Genomic DNA, 24970 nt, shown 5'->3' with positions numbered 1-24970 from the left:
AATGCTACCAAGACTGCATTTATTGCCCATCCCTCGTTGCCCCAAGGTGGTGTTGGTAGTGGTGGGCTGCCATCTTGAATCGCTGCAGGCCTTGTCGTAATGATCCTTACAGTTGTGTTTTGTACCAGGTTTTTACAATTGAGTGGCTTGCGAGGCCACTTCAGAGGGTATTAAGGGTCAATCAGGTAGTGTGCACCTGGAGTCAGTGCAGGTCAGACTGGGTAGCAGTGGCAAGGGAATGTGGAAGTTTTCATGTTAATCCTGCTGCTAGCCCACAAATTACTAGAGAGATATTGAATTTAATTTACAACTTGCCATTGTGGGATTTGAATTCACAACCTCTGGTTTATGGTCCAGTATATAAGCATTACACCACCATGCATCCCAATCATGTGACTGGAAAAACTTTGCATGTACCAGACAGCCTGAACAGGATGTAGGAAGCTACACCAGTTAACTTTCAGCTGGGTTTAGTAAAATCTTGGGTTAAGCTTAAAGCTCCCAAAGTTAGTGGTAAAGCTGGAAGTAGACACGGGGTGAGGTCCAATCTTAAGCTTTACCTTGCTATCTTTAGCTAATATTTTCTCTCTGCACTACACTCAGGAAGCCAATTTAAGCCTTGCTTACAATATTGCCTTTTCTTAGCATATTGATTGAGTTCACAGTAACAACATTAATGTTTTTTTTATTCGTTCACGGGATGTGGGCGTCGCTGGCGAGGCCAGCATTTATTGCCCATCCCTAATTGCCCTCGAGAAGGTGGTGGTGAGCCGCCTTCTTGAACCGCTGCAGTCCGTGTGGTAACGGTTCTCCCACAGTGCTGTTAGGAAGGGAGTTCCAGGATTTTGACCCAGCGACAATGAAGGAACGGCAGTATATTTCCAAGTAGGGATGGTGTGTGACTTAGAGGGGAACGTGCAGGTGGTGGTGTTCCCATGTGCCTGCTGCCCTTGTCCTTCTAGGTGGAAGAGGTCGCAGGTTTGGGAGGTGCTGTCGAAGAAGCCTTGGCGAGTTGCTGCAGTGCATCCTGTGGATGGTACACACTGCAGCCACAGTGCGCCGGTGGTGAAGGGAGTGAATGTTTAGGGTGGTGGACAGGGTGCCAATCAAGCGGGCTGCTTTATCTTGGATGGTGTCGAGCTTCTTGAGTGTTGTTGGAGCTGCACTCATCCAAGCAAGTGGAGAGTGTTCCATCACACTCCTGACTTGTGCCTTGTCGATGGTGGAAAGGCTTTGGGGAGTCAGGAGGTGAGTCACTCACCGCAGAATAGCCAGCCTCTGACCTGCTCTCGTAGCCACAGTATTTATATGGCTGGTCCAGTTAAGTTTCTGGTCAATGGTGACCCCCAGGATGTTGATGGTGGGGGATTCGGCGATGGTAATGCCGTTGAATGTCAAGGGGAGGTGGTTAGATTCTCTCTTGTTGGAGATGGTCATTGCCTGGCACTTATCTGGCGCGAATGTTACTTGCCACTTATGAGCCCAAGCCTGGATGTTGTCCAGGTCTTGCTGCATGCGGGCTCGGACTGCTTCATTTTTTGAGGGATTGCGAATGGAACTGAACACTGTGCAATCATCAGCGAACATCCCCATTTCTGACTTTATGATGGAGGGAAGGTCATTGATGAAGCAGCTGAAGATGGTTGGGCCTAGGACACTGCCCTGAGGAACTCCTGCAGCAATGTCCTGGGGCTGAGATGATTGGCCTCCAACAACCACTACCATCTTCCTTTTTGCGAGGTATGACTCCAGCCACTGGAGAGTTTTCCCCGATTCCCATTGACTTCAATTTTACTAGGGCTCCTTGGTGCCACACTCGGTCAAATGCTGCCTTGATGTCAAGGGCAGTGACTCGCACCTCACCTCTGGAATTCAGCACTTTTGTCCATGTTTGGACCAAGGCTGTAATGAGGTCTGGAGCCGAGTGGTCCTGGCGGAACCCAAACTGAGCATCGGTGAGCAGGTTATTGGTGAGTAAGTGCCGCTTGATAGCAATGTCGACGACACCTTCCATCACTTTGCTGATGATTGAGAGTAGACTGATGGGGCGGTAATTGGCCGGATTGGACATACCCAGGGATGGTGATGGAAGAGTCTGGGACGTTGGCTGAAAGGTATGATTCTGTGAGTATGGCTATGTCAGGCTGTTGCTTGACTAGTCTGTGGGACAGCTCTCCCAATTTTGGCACAAGTCCCCAGATGTTAGTAAGGAGGACCTTGCAGGGTTGACTGGGCTTGGTTTGCCGTTGTCATGTCCGGTGCCTAGTGGTCCGATGCCGGGTGGTCCGTCCGGTTTTATTCTTATTATGACTTTTCGTAGCGAGATTTTACAACTGAGTGGCTTGCTAGACCATTTCAGAGGGCAATTAAGAATCAACCACATTGCTGTGGGTCTGGAGTCACATATAGGCTAGACCGGGTAAGGACGGCAGGTTTCCTTCCCTAAAGGGCATTCGTGAACCAGATGGGTTTTTAACGACAATCCAGTAGTTTCATGGCCATCATTACTGATACTAGTATTTTAATTCCAGATTTTATTTAATTAATTGAATTTAAATTCGCCAGCTGCCGTGGCGGGATTTGAACTCATGACTCTGGATTTTCGTCCATGCCTCTGGATTACTAGTCCAGTAACATAACCACTATGCTACCGTACCCGACACTTGACATTTTCACAGGCTTAAATGAACAAAGTGAGTGCATAGCCAGGGTTAGATAACAGAGAAATTATCTAATGTCTAAAAGTAGAGAAGGTAAAACGTTAGGTCAAACCAGGAGCTGTTTTAACCTCAGTTTATAGCCGTTAAAAGCAGGTGGATATACACTTTGACCTATGACCTCAAGTTTAGGATTAATACAAAAGTAAGCTCTCCCTACAGTTCTCATATAGTCTGCCTTAGACTCAACCTCAAGAGCTCACCTCAAGTACATCAGATCCCACAACAGAAAAACAAGAAAAAACAACCGTGACATACTATAGACATGAAATGATGAGCCGTACTCCAAGGAAGCAAGGTTCGGAAACTCAGTGCAACAGTGTTCATAGACGTATTATAGACCAGTGCCACCCCCCGCTCCCAACCCCACCCCTTCAAGTTTGCTGGGAGTGCCAGGCTGCTGAATCTCTTAAATTTTAAATCTCTTTTTTAAAAAAAAAAGGTTTAATATTTCACTAGGAGAGCCCCTTTTTATTAGTCCCATTCCTTCACACTATTTGTTTTTCTGATTCTAACTCAGAGTTTCCAGCCTCAATACCTGTGATTGGAAACCGACTAGGCCAGCGTGTGTCATCTTGAAGTGCACGTCAATCAGATAGGAGCAAAAACAGATAAAGCTACAAGCATCTGGATCATACTATTCTAGATTTCTGAACAGCCTCATGCCTACAAACACCCCATCCTTGCTAACAAGTTATTGTTGTTAATCAGAGCTCTAGAGTGTTGTAAGCTCCAAATACTGAGGCCTTACAGCAGAAGTGTCCAAGCTATTTGTCTTCTTGGGACACTAAAGTGCATACCAAGGCACTACAGGAGCCACATATATAGTTGCATGACATATATCACAAGTTGCAGATACTAATAAGGATCCATCCACGCCAATGTGGAAACAGCACTAAGATCAGCCCCTTCCAAACCTGCAGGCAGACAAAATTCAAATAGTACAAACTGGCGAGTATGGAATTCAAGAATTAAATGGAGTTGCCCAGCTTCATGGGCCAAATGAATAGGTCTTGCTGACCGTGGCCCACAGGTCATAGTTTGGACACCCCTGGCTTGCAGCTTAATTAGTTTGAATTTGTTTCTACAGTCAAACAAACGGAAGAATAGAACAACCCTCACTGAAAACCTCCAAGAGATGCTATCATAAACATTGTAATTTACACAAAGCCATTTCCTATCTATTTATTTTTCCTGGATATGTAGCAAGTCTTGAGTTTCGTTCAGTTTAATAATAATTATGGTGTAATTTCTGGAGTTGTAGGGGGTAATTTTCCAAGTAAACGCCAGCAATGGAGAACCCTGCTCACTTCCACCACACATCAGAAAATCCTGGGTACGTTGCCCACGATTTTCCAATATGCTGGTTCCTAGCTGCCGATGGGTACTTGGAAAAATTTAGGACTTCAGTGTGGTTCACCTTGTCTTCTGCAATACTCCTCAACTGATGTCAAACATTCCACTGGGCCTGCACAATAGTAGAGATGACACATTCGCCTGAAGGCGGCCAGGGAAGACAATGTAGACAGAGTCAGCTTCCATCGTTCTCATACAACTCCGAGCAGAGGGTTAACAGGTTGCTAAGGCCATCCTGTCCACTAAGATCTGCCTTGTGGTATTAAAAAAGTGTGGTGTGGAATTGGCCAAACTTTGGCTGAAGTAAGTGCTGCAGGTCCTCCATTTTCACCAGCAGTCTAGATATGGATTGTGCTTTTGACTTTTGATGGTTTCTGAAAAATTTGTTAAGAAACCCTTACACAACCTTATGTATTGTCAAGTCCTCTCTGAAAAAACAATTTGATGTATAGGCTTCAAATTCTAGAACACTATAAAGCAAATCAACAAGATAAATGAAACACTTTTCATATAATCGCTGTATTCTCTGAATAAACATGTTATTTTTTTTTACTTGGAGTCACTGATGCCATTCCAGTTTAAAGAGAGTCTAATTCTTTTATTTTGGATAAACACTGCTAACCTCCTCCCCTCTCCAAGAAGTTTGTCCTCTCCTCAAGATATTGACTCCTTGCTGAGGTACAGTTCCACAGGCACCCTCTGAGTACCTCATCTAATGGCAATTCTTCATGCATGAAGCAGGGATGAGGAACTTCAGTTAAGCAGGGGAGACTAGAGAAGCTGGGATTGTTCGCCTTACGGCAGAGACGGTTAAGGGGAAAATTAATAGGAGGTGTTCAAAATTATGAGGGGTTTTGATAGAATAAATCAGAAGAAACTGTTTTCACTTGACAGGAGGGTCGGTAACCAGAGGACACAGATTTAAGAAAATTGGTAGGAGAACCAGAGAGGAAACTAGGAGAATTTTTCTTTAGGCAGACAGTTGTTATGATCTGGAATACACTGCTTGAAAGAGTAGTGGAAGCAGATTCAATATCAACTTCCAAAGAGGATTTGGATAAATACTTGAAAAGGAAAAATTTGCAGGGCTATGGGGAAGGAGCAGAGGGAGTGGGACTAATTGGATAGCTCTTTCAAAAGAGCCTGCACAGGCATGATTGGCTGAATGGCCTGCTTCTAACCTAGACAGAGAGTGTGTGTTAGCAGGCTATTTGGCTACAGCAGCACCACAGATGAGCTGATTCTTTCTCTTACCTGATATGCACACACATGCTTCCTAATAGGTGGTGATCAGCAGCAGGAACCCTGACCTAATTTTCCTTTCCCCAGCGCAGGAGTGCTGAGGTCAATGGGTAACACCCATAATCCCTGCTCTGGTTGAGAGCAGCTGACACAGCCAAAGACCACCGATGGAACCTGGAACCTTCCTGGCTTACGGGGCTCAAATGACATTTTTAAATTGTTTACCATTTTAACGGAAGCCTATCACAAACACAGACAAGTTCCATGTGTTCTGTACTTGCCAATTATTTCTATAAAAATTGAATTATTTTTATAAATCCAATGTTTCCCCTACTCTTCCCACCTCTACTGAAGGAATGGACTCCCAATGGAACATGATTCCTCACACACCAGCACCTCTTTGGCCCCTCGCCCCATTGTCCATCGAGTCTAGACAGTGAAAGTAGGAAGGTTATTGGACGCTAGAGTATCAAAGATAAGCCCAATCTGGTTTACACCCGACATCTCACACACGCAATTTCCAGCCGAGTTACTGTATAGCAATTGAGCAAGAGGGTCGTGGCCGATTTTAAGGAAGCGTTTGAAAATAAATAATTCTGTGAAAGTAAAACATCAGAAAGACTGCAAGTTCATGACCCGGCTGTCAGTAAAGATTTTCCATTACACCATTTCTTCCTATTGGAAAAAAAGTCCCATTTTTAAGTATTGCTGGCAGTCACTCTGCAAAACATTGAATTACAGATCCGCTTACACAAAACAGGACATGACCAATACATTTCCTGTGCAGCTTCGATGTTGTACAGCCACGGAATAGCTGCACTGATTCCAAAAGTTGATGTCCATTCTACCCAGTAACCAAAATGGGCATTAGTAATGGAACGGGCATTTAACATCTTTAATAATAGATGCATCCGGTATATTTACCAGTGAATAAATTCTACGCAGCGGCCAACAGGAACCTTTCAGTCTGCTTGGCAAATGAAGCTCACTCTCTCAACTGGCGAGACGTGTTAAATTTTTGCAGACTTGCAGCATTTAATATTTTCAGAGCAAGGTAGTTAAGCTTGTTTGCTACATGCGAGGCAAAGTGAGGAGCACCAGTTAATAGCTGTGCTTTTACAAAGATGTTAATAGCCATTAGCTGATTTATCATATTGCAATTTACGGTACACATTACTGGAAGTTAAAATCAACATTTCATTCATTGCAATAAGGGATTTCTACATTCTGGAGGAGCTATATTTAACAGGAAGTTAACAGGTCGGTTTTGTTCTTGATTTACTGGTATCATTTTCTTGGCTGTAATAACGATCCTGTCCAAGAAACCTAAAAGGATTACTCCAAACATATTGCTACAATTTGCATCCTCCTATTCCCAATTTAGGTCAATTGCTTTCTTGAGTTTTCGATTAACTACAAACATTCTCTCTCCATTGTCAGAGAGAGCAAATGGATCAAATACCCCCTCAATCTCTCTCTCTTTCAACATACAAATGGCAGTCTTCATATGGATATCAGGGAGACGGTGGTTTGAGGGAAAGAAATGGGAAAAATTCTGTTTTATCCCAGTAAGAGGTATGTAGCAGCCCAATCACCAGAAACTGCAGGAGAGGAGGACAAAAGGCTTGCAGGGGACACATTTTCCAAAGCTGGTTTCCTTGATACAATAGAAGTATGAATGAACAAACTAGCACTTCTATCACGCCTCAGGAGATTCCAAAGCACGTCCCAACCCATGAATTACTTTTGAAGTGCACAGCAAGGTCTAAAAGCAACTGCAATCAATGACCAGTTACTCTGTATTTGGTGGTGTTGGTTGAGAGGGGATGCTGGCCTGAACACGAGAAGAACTGTCTGCTCTTTTTTTTTTGCATCCATCAGAATAGGCATACAGAGCCTCGGTTTACTCAAAAGACAGCACTGCATTTGTGCATCAGCCTAGATTGTGTGTTCAAGTCCTGGAGTGGGCTTCAACCCACAACCTTTTGACTGAGACAAGAGTGCCACCACTGAGCTAAGCCGACAACATCGCAACTACTAAAGCTTATACGACTGCTTCACTTTAATTTATTGGAAGTCTAAGTAAAAGGAGGACAGCTCCCAGAGAACAGGCGAGACCTTCTCAAAAGGGATGATGCTAGAAGAAATTATGAAAGTCTTTACAGAAAGCATACATACGGGGTAAAAAAAAAGTCCTTTGGCAATCCCAGGAGATCCTCCTGGAGGTCTAGATGCGCTTGGGGTGGAGAAAAGGAGGGGCGGGGGGAGATTCAATGCCATTCACCACCGTTCTTCATACATATTCTTGGTGGTTGGAGGACTGTTACTAGATCAGTTGTAGGTGGGCTACATGACAAAATGCAAGAGAATTTCCAGCGATCAGCAACAGAGTGCAGCAGCAGCGCAAACAGATGAGCCTGCAATAATACTTCAATATCTCTACTCCAGCAGAGCACAGCGACCACAGGAGGAGGATGCATCACATTTGCGCATACCAAAATTAAACCCCAGACAACACACCATGGGGCCAATTTCGTGAAACCGCGCTCCCCATGGAATCTGGCCATTGAGCACATATTGAGAAATCGTAAGGAGCGCAATCAAAATTTCCCAACTCAAAGCTCTGTATCGGGCAGATGCTTTCCTAAAATCTTCCCTTGCATAGAAACAAGAAAATTACTTCCATGTTAAAGTCTGTGTTTGTAGCCTATGAAAGCACCTTGGGACTTGAATAAAGCCAGAAATCAGGCTCTATCGCATACAGCACAGGTCATGTACAATACACAGCTGGGAGGCACAGATAAGGGCCAAAAGGCTAGAAATCCCAGACTTACTGGGTTGTACTTATCTTTCTCGGTTTGGCCTTTAAGTAAAGATAACACTGAAAATACTCTGAGTACAGCCTCCGGTATTTAAATCATGAGCTGTGCAAAGTCAAGCATCACTACAGTTATCAACAATTGCAAGAAGCTAACAGAACAAGTTTTCTTTTTCTTTCTGCCAGCAGCTATAATCTGATGTAAACATTCTGTGGAATTTACACATTCTGAAAATAGCTGCACTGCTTGGATTCAGGGGCTGTCAGTGCCCATCTTGCTCACCTATAAGTAAGGGCCTCTTCAGTTATCCAATAACAAAGTGGCTTGAACTGTACTGCCAGGAAAGGCCAGAGTCTTAACTGTCCTGCTTTCACATGGTGAGGTAAAGGTTAATGACTTGGGCTGAAGGGTCAGAATCTCAGATTTTTAAATTGATTGGCCAAATTTGAATTCATTGGGGAAAGTGGAGTCTTTTGAATCACCACATAATCCAAAATGTTAGAAAGGGAAATAGCTGTACATTTACCAATATCTTTCAGTCATCCTTTAATACCCTGTTTTAGAACTGACTATAGATAGCCAAGGGAGTTCAATTTATTGTTGAACTTCTCCCTCCCTCCCCAAAATATGGTATTTATGGAAGTCCTATTCCAATAGGATTAGGAGCAGCAGGTTTTACTCATTGGTCACTGAAGCTGAACTTTGTTGCATCACTTGATGGGGAATAACAAACAACATCTTGCATTTATATAGCACCTTACAGCACAGAACAGGCTACTTGGCCCAACTGGTCTATGCTGGTGTTTATGCTCCACATGAGCCTCTTCATCTAACCCTATCAGCATAACCTTCTATTCCTTTTCCCCCTCGTGTTCATCTAGCTTCCCCATAAATACATCTATGCTATTCACCCCAACTACTCCTGTGGTAGCGAGTTCCATATTCTAACCACTCTTCTTTTGGATTTATTGGTGACTATCTTATATTTATGACCCCAATTTTGGACTCCCCACAAATGGAAACATTTTCTCTATGTCTACCTTACCAAAACCTTTCATAATCTTAAAGACCTCAATCAAGTCACCACTCAGTCTTTTAACTAGATAAAAAGCTCCAGCCTGTTCACTCTTTCCTGATATACCTCTCAGTTCTGGTATCATTCTTGTAAATCTTTTTTGCACTTTCTCCAGAACCTTTATATCCTTTTCATAATAATGTAGAACAGAACTGTACACAGTACTCCAAGTGTGGTCTAACCAAGGTTCTATATAAGTGTAACATAACTTCTCTGATTTTCAATTCTATCCCTCTAGAAATGGACTCCAGTGCTTTGATTGCTTTTTTTATTAACCTATGCCACTACCTTTAGTGATTTGTGTACCTTGAATTTGACATCCTTAAATTCTTTACAGCAGGAAAAATAAGAAAGGAATGGACTAGATAAAGGGTCTATTTCCATACTGCCTTGACGGCAGTTCCAAAGCATGAAAGGAGGAAAATAAGGCTGCGATTACACTGCAGCTGCCTGGATGAGAGTCCAAATCTTGGGGCCCAAGAGGCAACTTGCCACACATCTTAAAAATACGAGCACAGCTTCACTCCTGGCTGGTAAATCTTAAACATATCAAGTGCACAGACAGGAGAATGCACACATTCACAGCATTTAAATAAGCCCTGCTTCAGTTTATAAAGTACCCAAGAATCCAACAGGCCCCCAGAGCACTGTTCAAAGTAGGAATGACTAGAAACTGGAGATATATAGCAGTGCGAGATTGCATCTAGAGGGTCACAACACAAAAGTGGTAGTATAACTGCATCCCAAGGCTAACTGACAGACAAATGGTCATGCGCAGGTCAGTGTGCAACTATTATCCTTCATGATATTTAGAAATACTAGTAAATTGTCCAAGGCATTTCCAATGGTCAGTTGATGAAAATAAGTTTATTGTTTAATATGCAAAATAGCAACAAAGTTTGCAGAGAGAGTTTAGAAACTCATTCCACATACTGCAACTACACTGACAGTTCACATAGCACAACTGAATGGGAACTGTTGTCACTTACAACGGTAAGCGTTGACACAAAAGCATGACTAAAAATCACAACAGTTAGTAATGTTTGTGGACAGGAAATGCATAGCCTAGGCAAGATTTTATATATAACTTTATAGTAACTTCACACATTTACCTTAAAATTAAAAAAATGTTACAATTATTTGTTACATCATCATCTCAACACAATCAAGCTAAGCACCCACTGAATAAAAGTACAGTAAACTACAGGGAAGTTGTTGGAAGATACTGAGCCAATAACATCAACCACCAAATATTAACATTCTCCAGAAATTAGAACCCTTTGAAGAATGAAAGGATTTAGAGCTTGAAATATTTAGGATACATGGCTTTGTTAATACAAGATGTAGTAAGTGGGATTCTGTAATGCTGCGTACTACAAAGCATAATTACAATATTAAAAATGCAAGAGCTATTTCCTGTACAAATTCTCCAATTAAAACATACTCTAAAAACAAAATCAACGTTCCTTGAAAGTATTAAAGAGATACCTGACTTTGAGCCATATTTCCCCACTTTGATGAAAAAGAATATTTAAGACATCTGCATTACTTTCAACCAGCTACTAAAATGGCAGAAGCCTGTGGTTTTCAAACATGCTTCCCCACAAGGTGATTTTGTTAGAGGCAAAGAAAAAGATGGTGCATCAATTTTTGGTACTTCATTAATGATCCTTTAACACTTTTTAAAGCAGAAAACAAGCCACTTAGCTTGGATAAATGTCAAGAAATTAGTTAATGCAGTTATAGAGCATACAATTTTTTTTTTGAAAATGGCTCAGTGACCATTGAGTGACCAGGCCATGGATGTTCGCTTGCTGACCTACATTGGCTCTCAGTCCAGCAACGCCTCAAATTTAAAATTCTCATCCTTGTGTTCAAATCCCTCCATTGCATCGCCTCTCCCTTTCTCTGTAACCTCCTCCAGCCCTCTGAGATCTCTGCATTCCTCAAATTCTAGCCTCTTGTGCATCAATGATTTTCATTGCCTCACCATTGGCGACTGTGCCTTTAGCTGCCTAGGCCCTAAGCTCTGGAATACCCTTCCTATACCTCTCCGCCTCCAACTCTCTCTCCTCATTTAAGATGCTCCTTAAAATCTACCACTTTGACCAAGCTTTTGGTCACCTGTCCTAATATTTCCTTATGGGGCTTGGTGTCAAATTTTGTCTGATTACACTCCTGTGAAACTCCTTAGGACATTTTACTACGTTAAAGGAGTTACATAAATGCAAGTTGTGGTTGGATGCTGTATAATGGGGATTTTTTTTGGCGTGGGAGGATGGCCCCCAAATATTTTATGGAGGCAACAGCATAGCTTTGTCAAGGAGAACATGGACTATGTGTCAACAACTCTCTAGAAGAAACTGCATGATTTAAATAAAAGCAAAGGTAAGGCAGCAGTATTCCTGTGCCCTGTACAGCAACACTGGATTTTTCTGACAGAGAAATGCCAACAAGGATGTAGCAAGTAAGGTAAAAATGAAAATAGTAGTATTATGCATGCCATAATAACAAAGAGAATGTACTGAAGGAAAGAATTTTGATGGGCCAAATCACCTCCTCAATCCACGCTACTCTAATGATTTAAGGCAAAACTGGTCTTCTAACCATAAGCCACAGTACGGAAAGGTGGTGGACCAGTGGCAGCTGGAGGCACAGCTATACATGCCTAACCAAGCCAGCATGTTACCATGGCAACAGGCTCTTCCTGTGGAATCCCACCAACCATATAAGCTGTAACTGCATTGTTCAGCAGTTGCTTTCTTTTAAGCCTTTACGTGCAGGAATGTACTTAAAAAAGCAACTAAAACTTTGTACAAAAAAAAACTAACTGGAGCATCACCAGACTGTTGCCTGGCATTGTCTTAAATACAGTGACCAATAAATCCTGGGAAATTTGCCACGGGATGTCCTCCCTCACCTGTCCTTTTTCCTGACATGGACAAACTCACTGCATGGAAGGACAGAGTAGCAGGATATGCGTCTTATTGATCATATTTAGTGATTTGCATTGTATGTTACATCAATGTGCCCATATACCCTGATTGCACTTATGCACAATACCCAAATGGATGTGTAGTAATGTACTCAATCTCTCATCTGCTCTCTTCACAGAGCAGGGAAAACCCGATGGTCTTTCTCACCAGAGATCCAAACACCAACTCCCGCACTTGAATCAGATACCAGCACAGACAAGAATGTATCAAAGCTGAGGAAGTAGCACAGAGAAAGGCAGAGGTGAAGGGATAAAATAATAGCTCAGCATTCCTGAGTTGCTCGCTCTTCCTCCTCCATTGTGAGATACTCAACAATGGTTACTATATCCATGCTTTGATCCTTCCCCCACCTCCCCATACTATTCACTTTGGCACCGCTGTTGTGATACTTCAAAATCTCACCCTTCGTTAAACTCATGGATTCCAAGTGTAAGCTGAAATCAATGTTTTACCATTCTCCTCCATAATTCCGTATGCAATTTTTGAATTAAATTGGTCTTTTGCCTTGAACTTTTCACTAATGTTCATGGAGCTACTTTGAAGTAGGAGAAAATGGCAGAAGTGCCATATGCAGATGAATAGTCTGTTCACACTTTCTATTGGTACTACATCCCTTTTTACTCGCATCTACTATTTCACCAATATTAGCAAGGAAATGAAAATCTGGCCTTTTTTGAGTAGTGGTTGGCAAATAAATGTACAAAGCAGTGACACAAATTGCACGGAAACACATGGTATCACTTGCGCATGAAGTCAGTGATGAAAATGCCACACAGTTCTTCCAGCTCCCTAAACAAATAACCTTTTGCCAAAACATTCTTCATGAAGACAGTGTTCCTATAACATTCATTTTGTTTTGTTTTCTATCTTAGTTGGCTGTATTAGAGAGAATACGGAAATCAGTTATAGAAAAAGGAATTCAGGCATATTACCCAAAGCTAAAGGCAACCGATTCCACAACCAACGGATCAGATCAAAGCTCTGCAATCCTGCCACATCCAGTCGTGAATGGTGGTGGACAATTAAACAACTAACAGGAGGAGGAGGTTGCAAATATCCCCATCCTCAACGATGGCAGAGTCCAGCACGTGAGTGCAAAAGACAAGGCTGAAGGTTTGCAACCATCTTCAGCCAGAAGTGCCGAGTGGATGATCCATCTCAGCCTTCTCCAGATATCCCCACCATCACAGAAGCCAGTCTTCAGCCAATTCGATTCATTCCACGTGATATCAAGAAACGGCTGAGTGCACTGGATACAGCAAAGGCTATGGGCCCCGACAACATCCCAGCTGTAGTGCTGAAGTCTTGTGCTCCAGAACTAGCTGCGCCTCTAGCCAAACTGTTCCAGTACAGCTACAACACTGGCATCTACCCGACAATGTGGAAAATTGCCCAGGTATGTCCTGTCCACAAAAAGCAGGACAAATCCAATCCGGTCAATTACCACCCCATCAGTCTACTCTCAATCATCAGCAAAGTGATGGAAAGTGTCATTGACAGTGCTATCAAGCGGCATTTACTCACCAATAACCTGCTCACTGACGCTCAGTTTGGGTTCCGCCAGGACCACTCGGCTCCAGACCTCATTACAGCCTTGATCCTAACATGGACAAAAGAGCTGAATTCCAGAGGTGAGGAGAGAGTGACTGCCCTTGACATCAAGGCAGCATTTGATCGAGTGTGGCACCAAGGAGCCCTAGTAAATTTGAAGTCAATGGGAATCAGGGGGAAAACTCTCCAGTGGCTGGAGTCATACCTAGCACAAAGGAAGATGGTAGTGGTTGTTGGAGGCCAATCATCTCAGCCCCAGGACATTGCTGCAGGAGTTCCTCAGGGCAGTGTCCTAGGCCCAACCATCTTAAGCTGCTTCATCAATGACCTTCCCTCCATCATAAGGTCAGAAATGGGGACGTTCGCTGATGATTGCACAGTGTTCAGTTCCATTCGCAACCCCTCAAATAATGAAGCAGTCCGAGCCCGCATGCAGCAAGACCTGGACAACATCCAGGCTTGGGCTCATTAATGGCAAGTAACATTCGCGCCAGACAAGTGCCAGGCAACGACCATCTCCAACAAGAGAGTCTAACCACCTCCCCTTGACATTCAACGAAATTAGCATCGCCGAATCCCCCACCATCAACATCCTGGGGGTCACCATTGACCAGAAACTTAACTGGACCAGCCATATAAATACTGTGGCTGCAAGAGCAGGTCAGAGGCTGGGTATTCTGTGGCGAATGACTCACCTCCTGATTCCCCAAAGCCTTTCCACCATCTACAAGGCACAAGTCAGGAGTGCGATGGAATACCCTCCACTTGCTTGGATGAGTGCAGCTGCAACAACACTGAAGAAGCTCGACACCATCCAGGACAAAGCAGCCCGCTTGATTGGCACCCCATCCACCACCCTAAACATTCACTCCCTTCACCACCGGCGCACCATGGCTGCAGTGTGTACCAGCCACAGGATGCACTGCAGCAACTCGCCAAGGCTTCTTCGACAGCACCTCCCAAACCCGCAACCTCTACCACCTAGAAGGACAAGGCCAGCAGGCACATGGGAACAACACCACCTGCACGTTCCCCTCCAAGTCACACACAATCCCGACTTGGAAATATATCGCCGTTCCTTCATCGTCGCTGGGTCAAAATCCTGGAACTCCCTTCCTAACAGCACTGTGGGAGAACAGTCACCACACGGACTGCAGCGGTTCACCACCACCTTCTCAAGGGCAATTAGGGATGGGCAATAAATGCCGGCCTCGCCAGCGACGCCCACATCCCATGAACGAATATAAAAAATGTTCTAAAACATGAATATCTGAAAGGCAAGCAACATAATTCTGATGACAGGTCATCGACCTGAAACGTTAACTCTGTTTCTCTCTCCACAGGTGCTGCTTGACCTGCTGAGTATTTCCAGCATTTTCTGCTTTTATTTCAGATTTCCAGCATCTGCAGTATTTTGCTTTGGTTTTATAGTGTTTAATTCACTGCCACTCCTCTTCCAGGAATGCCCACCTTGAAGAAGTAGTTCTGCTCTTCTCTCCAACCAGTTCTGATGGATACAATTAATAAATGATCTTTCATGTGATTTATATCAATTAGTGTTAATTGTATTCAGGTGTTGTGTATCAGTTGGGGCTCTCTTATATCCATGTATATGAGAGCTTATCTAGGGTGTGGTTTATGTAATGTGAAGCTCTGTGAATAAAGCGACTGGAGACCAGGCTCTCGTATTCTCTCCTTCACCACCTGGGCTATCCAGCTTATAACATCATTGACCTGAAACTTTAACTCTTTCTCTCTCTCCACAAATGCTGTCTGACCTGCTGAGTGTTTCCAACATTTTCTGTTTTTATAACATAATTTATTGAATTGACGGATGGTGATGTAACTGCAAGCTGCAATGCAGAATACTGATGTTTTCTTATGTTCCTTAAACATAGAGGAATAACATGTTTCTTGTATAAACTTAACGAAAACTGAAGATGGGGAGCAATTTATACACCAGGTTTTGTGATCTTTTAAATGTATTTGATACAATCCCTCAAGAAATTTGTGACTGAAATGAAAGAGGTAAACAAAGAAGTTGTAAATTGGGTAATTAATTGGCTAGATAATAGGTAACAAAAGAATAGCAATCAATGGTAGTTGTTCTAATTGGGCTGCTGTGACCAGCTGAATAATCAGCGGTTCTGCAAATACTTGCTTTCATGATGTTTATAGGTGATCTTAGTGAGCATACCGTTTGGACAATACCAAGTTGTAGTAACTCAGACTGTTGCAAGGAAAGAGACTGAATTCAAAAAAGATCATAAACGCAAGGTGCCATACATAATGACCCATTACAAAATGAAGGTTATTTCGTCAAATAAGACTGATTAGGAAAAAGGTCTGGCTGTAATAGCTAACCAAACATTGAACGCACCAGAGAATTTTGCAGAGAGTTATAACATAATGAAGGAAAACAATAAAATGCAAATTAAGGAGCATCTTTAAAAAAAGAAAAAGCCTCACATTTTATATAGGGCCTCAGGATGTCTCAAAGTGCTTCACAATCAATGAATATGAACTGTAGTCACTAATGTAGACAGGGTCAACTGTCAATTAGAAGCAGAGGTTCCCCATAAAGCAGAGAGGATGAATGGCCAGTTAATCAGTTTCTTCGGTGGTGCTGGCTGAGGGAAAAAAACATTGGCCAGGACTCCTCTTCGAATTGTGCAATGGGAACTTTTATGTCCAGCTGAGCAAGTAGATGGGACCTCTTGCTACCAATTGGGCCAAACTGGCACCTTATTTTACTTAACTTACAGAACAGGTTTCACAGTATACATAGAATGTACAGCACAGAAACAGGCCATTCAGCCCAACTGGTCCATGCCAGTGTTTATACTCCACAGTATATGCTGACTAGTTGAAGCATTCAAAACAGAATTGTACAGAGAGTAGAAAGGGTTGAAAAAAAGTCAGCGGAGATCCTTAAAGGGTGCGTCAAATGACAAGGTGAGCTGGAATGCCTATCCTTGTTTGTATCATATAGAAATGCTACCAATGTTTAGCTAAAAGTATCAGTGGGAGAAACTAATGTAGAGATTTACTGTAATGAAATTCAATTAGTATCAGTGGACATATAATCGCAAACCTGAGGTATTCATCTGTGTCTAATTCAATGTCCTCACAGGAATGTGCTAAGTCACAACATCCACCCAATTCCCCGAAGATACCACCAACACTCAAGTTGTTTAAAGCAAAATAAAGATTAACTGAAACAAAGAGAGGATGTTATTGATAATTTCTTGTAATTGTTTGATTGTTAAAAAGAGATACTGCTGGTGGCATTCATTCTTCAAGTTTCACATCGCTCAACCCAAATACAGCTCGCTCACTACAAATCCAAAACTGTAGCTTTCAAAAGGTTTGAGTTGCCGCCAGCTTTAGTATATATTAAAGACATATCATTTGAAAATTCACATCAATCCTGGGCATTCATTTGTAAAAACATTTTTATGACATGCTGGCTACAAAGTGCATTATACAGTAAAAATATTCTTCCGCAGGCCAGTGATTTTTGCAAGCTATCTAAATTAGTTCCTGATTTACGTAATTAGTCCTGAGTTATAATTGTTATTTATTGCAATGTTTCCTGTTTATTTGTGGAGATATGTACTCCAGAGGATATCTTAAGACTTATAGGATAAACTCGTGCTAAAAACTGTAATCTTATAAAATATTCAGCACCGATCACAAAACAGGTCAATTGGCAATTGTTTTTTAATAAACACCAGTATTGGAAAAATCTGAATTAAATTTCCATATTATTAATGGGAAATTACATTCATATGTCAAGACATCAAGCCAGCAGTTGTCAAAATTAAATTTAAGATGTAGCATTTTGCAATACAATTCGTTACTAATGGATTCACTTTGGTGTTCGACTCCCATTATGGTTATGGGATAGAAATGTTTTGCCTTCCTTGTATTGAAGCGACTTCCTTTTGAATGCGAATTAAACACATTCAATCACTGACTGAACTTCATGATTCAAGATTGTTACTATTCAAACCAGAAACTCACTGCTGCCTCACCACTTCAGAGCTGTTTCAATAGCCCAGTCTTCCCATGAGCTACGGTGTACAAATCAACTGTTCAAAAATTGATTTTAAAACAGGGAAGTTTACAAAGCTCAATTAACAAACCACACTAATTATTGAAAATCAGCAGGTTTCTATACACCAGAAATTTATGGATTGTAAGCTCAAAATTTCTGACGTATGCTCCTTTTTAAAAAATAAACGGAATCCACATCAAACAATGTGTGTAAGGATTACAGTATAAAAATCTTGCTTGCTACAACCTTTATCATATTACTTGTGAATTATGATATGAGAATTCTGCTTTTCAAGTGTCTTCATGAAAAGTGTTTGCCACACTTTTCTTTTGTTATTTGGAGAGGGAGCAGAACCAGAAAACTAATGTGCCATTCATCTCAATGATGCCACGCACAAGCAATCTAAACGATGGCAATAAAATAGCATTCCTTTAACTGCAGCCTAACTGTATAACATTATACATCTACAAACTGCTTGACTTCTGCAACCTGGACAGTGTCTGTACCCAGCTAGGTTAGGCAAGGTTCATTTTAAACAGAAGCGTGAGCTACCTAGCTATATCAAGAGGTTCAACATATCTTTGCCACTACTTCTTTGTTAAATGTTCCAAAACAGTCTCCCCTCCTTTCCTAATGTCACTGATTTATGCTGGGGTTCAATTCCCCAGGTGCCAGCTACTCTCTGGTACCTCTCCCAAGTGGCTTTATAAATCTTTTTCTCAGAAATTCCCCTTCCTCCACATCATGTAAACTTCCATGGGCAGTTCCTTACACAAGTGGTGATTATTAACATGACCCTAGACAGCGAGGGTGGGCAGGTTATTTGACTGCAGGGATATTACAGGTGAGTTTAATCCTAATCTCACCTGACATCCATACATGCGTGCGTTAAGCAAAGGCTACTGGATAACAAAACCAGCAGAAACCCTGGTCTATTTTTCCATAACCCAGGGATAGGGCGACCAATGGTGGCATCCCTACCACCAGCCCCATTAAGATCAGCTAAAACAGCAAAGACCAGGGGACAAACCTGGCGCCTTTCTGGTCCATACAGCTGTTTCACACTAGGCATTGCATTTACCAACTGCATCACTATGGGAGCATCAACTGTTGGTATAGGCTGTCATGTGCTTAAACCACTTTCCATTAAACACAAGTCTTCTGAGTCTTCAGGAGTCTCCACTTCCAAGATAGATTATGGAATAAAAATGTTACCTATTACCACCCAGCTTTTCATTCTGATTTAACGTCTATTGGTTTACAGCAGGTTTTCTGAGACTGAGAGTCTCCGTGACCCTTCCCCTTTAAAATTAAAATATTTACAAAGAATTATGAAGAGCGCCTGTTTTTCTTTTTAAAATGTAACTCTCCCGATATCAGGACCAACAGCTGGAGAATGTACTTATTCAATCAGTGCAAGGGACTGCAATCGACATCCGTTGATGCCATCATTAACACAGGTGTGATAAATCCCGTTTCCTCCCCACTATTGGGCTCAGTACCTGTTACACGTCATTTCCCTGACCCACGTCAACAGCCGATACAAAAGTTTAAATACAAAAAAGGGATCTCAAAGTTGATTTTAATTTTTTTTTTAAAAACAGGTTGATTTTAAACAAGTTAGGAGCATAACTGAACTGAATTTGCACTTTGATTAAGCAGTTACTCCCACACAATGATCAGAGTTTAAATTGGAATCCTAATTGGCAATCATCACATAACATTTCAGTATCATCCCAAAATAATGAAGAGAAACAATCGGCATCGTGAATCCAGAGGCACAGTTACCTAAAAAGAGTTGGGGAGGGGGGCAAAACATGGCAACTCCATAATTTGGAACAGGGGTGAAGAGGCTAGACCTCTAACAAAAAAGGAAGAGGGGAGGGGGGTGGGACCAAATCACCCTCACCCCCAATATTTGTGCAGGAGTCTGTAGAGTTTAATTAACGGCATCAGAAAGTGCAGTCACATGGGTTACTGAGCCATGAAGATCAGAGGTCTCAGTTTTGATTCCTACTCTGCTGACCAAAGCTGGGGCAGCAGTTGGGGGAGCTACAACTAGCTTCAGCACTCCTAGGTTAGCGAGAGGAAAACCAACTAGGATTCCTGCCCGGTGATACCTGCTGGAAAATCCACAAATGTGGATGTTGAGTAAGAACAGAATCAGGTCTGGCTGTGATGCCATCCATGGGTGAATAAATCAGCAACAATCATCATACAAGTTCATGTGAAAAATGGCCACTTCAGCAAGATACTGCAAGGCTGCCAGGGTCCCAGCAAGGTGGCAGTGCCTTCAGAAGGAAGGCAGAAAAGGAGGGGAAAAAAATGGGAAAACAAAAAAAGGGAGACACCCAAATGAATACATTTACAATTAACAGATTCTCAGGACACCTGGAAAACTTCCTGCAGCACCCACCTTAGGCACTGGCTCAATCCTCAAGGTGTCCCTTGTTCAGATTTTACCATTTATTAAATTACAGGCAGACTCCTTGCCTCCATGATTTAATCTCAAGACGCCTGCTTTTGCACAGCAGCTCAAGGCTTCATGATAGTGCCCTCAGACATTTGGCACCCAATGAGGCAATTTGTTATAAACTGAAGGGCACAAGACCTTAAGCTTCTTATTCCAGTAGCTCCTTTGAAGTTTTTCTTGAACATGTATACTTTTAACATTTTACTACCATGCATGATTTTCCAACAATGTATTTGCAAGATTTCCCCCCTTACTCCATACTTTACCTTACCTAAATATTGGAGAATTAAATTATCAGAAAATCCAATAAGGTAACATCAATTTAGTAAACTTACACTATTTTAGTACAAGCTATCAGCAAGAGGACAGTTCCCATCAAATGAGGAACTGTTAGTTTCAAACCTTTTGCTCCTACCCCTCCTGACAAATATAGCAGCTGCTCACCTGGAATCCCTGAAACTTGCAGTCACACTTTTCCTAAGTACCTTCGAGACACAATAATAGCTTAAATAATTTACAGAGGGGCAGCCTATTGATTTGGAAAAAAAGTTAATTTACTTGTATATATATTTAATCAAAAAATGAGCAGATGGTGCTGCATATCCACTAAGATTTGACTTCTACCAACAGTGGTATGTTATTAAGACAAAACTGTGAAACACACATCTTCAAATAAACCCAGTACCTTTTATTTTTTTTAAACAGGTACCCAAATATATATACACATTTTAAAATAATCAGTGAGCATAAATAAATCTGAGACTGGTTAAGAACAGATTTGCATTGTTTCAGAAAAATCTATGCTGTTAATACATACCTTTATTGAGAATGGGAGGGAAACAATATTAATCTTATTTTAAGACATTAAGATTAAATAAACAGTTGTCACCTTTATTGAATAAATCAGGATATAAATCAATTGACTCAAAGTAAAACCCAATTCAGAAAGGCTCACCCCCAAAAAGACAAACCTATTTTTCATGCACTCTTTGTTCAGTGATCTATGTTAAAACAATCTTACTTACCAATTTGAATGCGTTTTCCTCGCACGTGATGCAGCAATGGGGACAATCTTCAATGAAATGATGATCAAATAATAATTAAGCGAAATTTGAAAATAAACAGAGGTATTTCTACTTCTGTAAATGTTAAAAGTTAATGAGATTTTTTTTTCTTCTTCTTCTTCTTCTTTCGGAAACTGAGAAGACGCTCGCGCTTCAGTGACAGCTGGAGCTGGGATGGAACAGGAGCCCGGAGCACGAGCTGGGTTTGGAACGCGAGCCCGGGATACGAATTCTGTTTAGAACGTGAGCCCAGTGCTCCAAGCTAGCCTTGGAACACGAGCCCGGGAATATGAGCCGGGAGCTCGAGCTGCTTTTTTCCAACATGCACTCGGGAGCTCCGAGCTCCTATCTTAGCCCAAACCCGCCACACGCACCGCTTTTTGTTTTGGTAGCAGCTCCGGCGCACACCAATCGCAGCCACAAAGGTAAACGCGCACTTCAGAGCACCCGGCCAACCTCGCTCCGCGCCACCCGGCTTTCGTCAGGTTGGTGAGCGTTTAACGATTGTTGTTCGCCTTCACTTGCAAAGGGCAGCTGCGTTTCGCTGTAGGAGTGAAATAGTCTATTAACTGGTGTTCTGTTCTGACGGGCGACCCCATTTATTTCACCAGGTTGGTGCGGTCTTACTATTTATTACTCTTCTGGCAGCGCTTCCGTTTTTGCACAGTTTGGGCGTGAGGTACTGAGAGAGATGAAAAGATGTCCAATGTGTTGGAATGGGTAAAGATCCAAGCTATCTAGAATAAAAGCAATATTTTTTAAAAAGCAAGCAAATATATTCTGCACATTAGGGATTGGTACAAATCAAGATTAATCCAGTAGAATGTCAATAGCAGGGAAATTTTAGAAGTGATAAAGATTGCAAAGCTAATTAAATATATGGGGAGGAATCAGTAACGAAATGATATAAACTCATTTAACAACTGGGTTTCTTACACTGAGCACTAAAAGGAACCTCTTCCCCACTCCCCCACATGGTGGAATTGTTTGTTTTTAAGAGTTTAGATGCGTGAACACTTAGCTCTTTAAACCAAATGAAATTTCCCCTAGTTCGACAGAGTTTCTGGAGGTCTTTTCCGTGGGTTGGGTATTCCACAGTTCATCATTCCAGTTATGCAACATTAGTGGGGATTATTTTTTAAAATTAATTTTCAATGGAATCATCTAATGAGGAATTTTTTAGGCAGGCCCATTTATCCAGCTATAATACCACCATAGAAAGTAGTAATGCAAAACTTTTCACGTTTGTTTTTAAATAAATGAAAATAATTTTAGTACCAATTGCCGGCAATGGTATAACTCATTGCATTATTGCACTCTCTCCAGTCACTAACCTGGTAAAACTCCTTGCTACACAATTTAACAGTGACGATGGAAATATTGCAACTGCAGAGGGCACAATGATATGCCTATTATGTTGTACATTGCTGTAACTACCAACCAAGGCAAATGCCCCAAGGGAAAATACACCATTAGCGAAAAGGTTAACCTGACAAAAAATCTCAAACAAGGCATTTTTGGATCATAAATGTACGATTTGCTGACTTTTGCTGTGGTTAATTCTGAAGTGTGTTTACAAGCCTGTTATTTTAACTGCCTCCTAGCCCTATCACTGGCTCCTATTTTGAGAATCCCTTAAACTGGAATTAATCATTCAGTATGCAGGACAGTCTTAGCTTTAGTTGGCAATAATTTCACAATTTAGTATTGAAGATTGTATGGATATTCTGCTTCTGACTTGATATGAACACAAAACAAACTATCTTTTCAAATTAATTATTTAACACACTGTGAAGGAATATCCTAGTTATGATTGGGATATTTGTCATTGCACTAATTTACAACAAACAAGGTTCAAAATCTCAGATAGCAAAAGCAATTATGTGACAGTGCTGGGAGTCCATGCACATTCTAATCCAACATTAACTTTCCCATGGTTCTGTTAGCAGTGGTTAAAGTGGAATTTGTTAAGAGGTACTTATGACCCATTCCTGTAGTTGGCTCCACCCCAGCAACATTTAACTCTGTCCACAAAGTTTAACGCCACCCTTTCGCACAGCCAAAGCCCTAAGGTAAGCCCCAAGGCTTAATCCTCGGCTCAACATCAATAATAGAAGTTTAACTGGGATTAGATATCCCATTTTGCACACCGAAACAAACAATCCAGATGGTTCAGGTACAAATGCAAAAATCACTTGCACTACCAACAGGCTAATCTGGGAGTATGTGATAGGACGTCTACAGAGTCAGGTAGGAAAAAGACTTTTCATAATCTTAAGAGATCCGACAGCCAATCAAAAAAGCAACTTTGGAAATCTTGTAAGAAAACGAAGGGTAGTGAAGTGCTATAAGCCGACAGTCAGTCAGGAGCCAGTAAGGCATATCCCATCCCACTTTAACCTCTGTCTATAAGCCATAAAAGTTCACCAAGAAATATTTGCGTGTGCATCTCAGCTTGCACAGAAAAGCAGGAATGTGGAGAACATGTGTTGAAGTTCTGCGGTTCAGACCATAAAGATTCAGAAGCTCTGCACATGCACTTCAGTTGGCACTGCTCAGAAGACTAACCAGGTGAGCAGGAGCAGCACAAGATGGTAAGTCATAGGAACAGGAGTAGGCCATTCAGCCCCACAAGCCTGTTTCGCCTTCCAAAAACTAAAGTCAGTGAGGCTCAATACTACACAGAGCAGAAAACAAATACCTAGTTGCTAAGCATGCCTGGTTGTTAAATTGTAGTTATATATGCAGGCACTATCAATTTGATTGAACCAACTGTTTTGATGGTGCTTTCCTCGTAGAAGCAAGTACATAAGAACATAAGAACATAAGAACATAAGAAATTGGAGCAGGAGTAGGCCAATCGGCCCCTCGAGCCTGCTCCGCCATTCAATAAGATCATGGCTGATCTGATCCCAACCACAAATCTAAAGAACACAAGAAGTCGGAGCAGGACCCGGCCACATAGCCCCTGGGCCCTCTCCGCCACCCACAGGGCATTGACCGATCCGAACTCAGCTTCATGTCCAATTTCCTGCTCGCTCCCCATAACCCCTAATTCCCTTTACTTCTAGGAAACTGTCTATTTCTGTTTTAAATTTATCTAATGATGTAGCTTCCACAGCTTCCTGGGGCAGCAAATTCCACAGACCTACCACCCTCTGAGTGAAGAAGTTTCTCCTCATCTCAGTTTTGAAAGAGCAGCCCCTTATTCTAAGATTATGCCCCCTAGTTCTAGTTTCACCCATCTTTGGGAACATCCTTACTGCATCCACCCGATCAAGACCCTTCACAATCTTATATGTTTCAATAAGATCGCCTCTCATTCTTCTGAACTCCAATGAGTAGAGTCCCAATCTACTCAACCTCTCCTCATATGTCCGCCCCCTCATCCCCGGGATTAACCGAGTGAACCTTCTTTGTACTGCCTCGAGAGCAAGTATGTCTTTTCTTAAGTATGGAGACCAAAACTGTATGCAGTATTCCAGGTGCGGTCTCACCAATACCTTATATAACTGCAGCAATACCTCCTTGTTTTTATATTCTATCCCCCTAGCAATAAAAGCCAACATTCCGTTGGCTTTCTTGATCACCTGCTGCACCTGCATACCAACTTTTTG

At 42.0% G+C, this 24970-nt stretch overlaps 1 protein-coding gene across 1 annotated transcript in view; it reads right to left on the bottom strand.

The window, feature by feature from the left end:
• The window catches only part of disp3 (dispatched RND transporter family member 3), a 382438-nt gene extending 360747 nt beyond the window's left edge, over positions 1–21691 (bottom strand). The window contains exon 1 of the mRNA XM_067970641.1: positions 21315–21691. The gene's annotated coding sequence lies outside the window, so the exon portion shown is untranslated. The remainder of the gene's footprint in view (positions 1–21314) is intronic.
• Positions 21692–24970: the final 3279 nt, after the last annotated feature.

This window comes from Heptranchias perlo, chromosome 32 (assembly GCF_035084215.1).
Source record: "Heptranchias perlo isolate sHepPer1 chromosome 32, sHepPer1.hap1, whole genome shotgun sequence".
In the NCBI taxonomy this organism is placed as follows: domain Eukaryota; kingdom Metazoa; phylum Chordata; class Chondrichthyes; order Hexanchiformes; family Hexanchidae; genus Heptranchias; species Heptranchias perlo.
The sequence above is the reverse complement of the archived record's forward strand: the minus strand, read 5'-3'. Positions and strand labels throughout refer to the sequence as shown.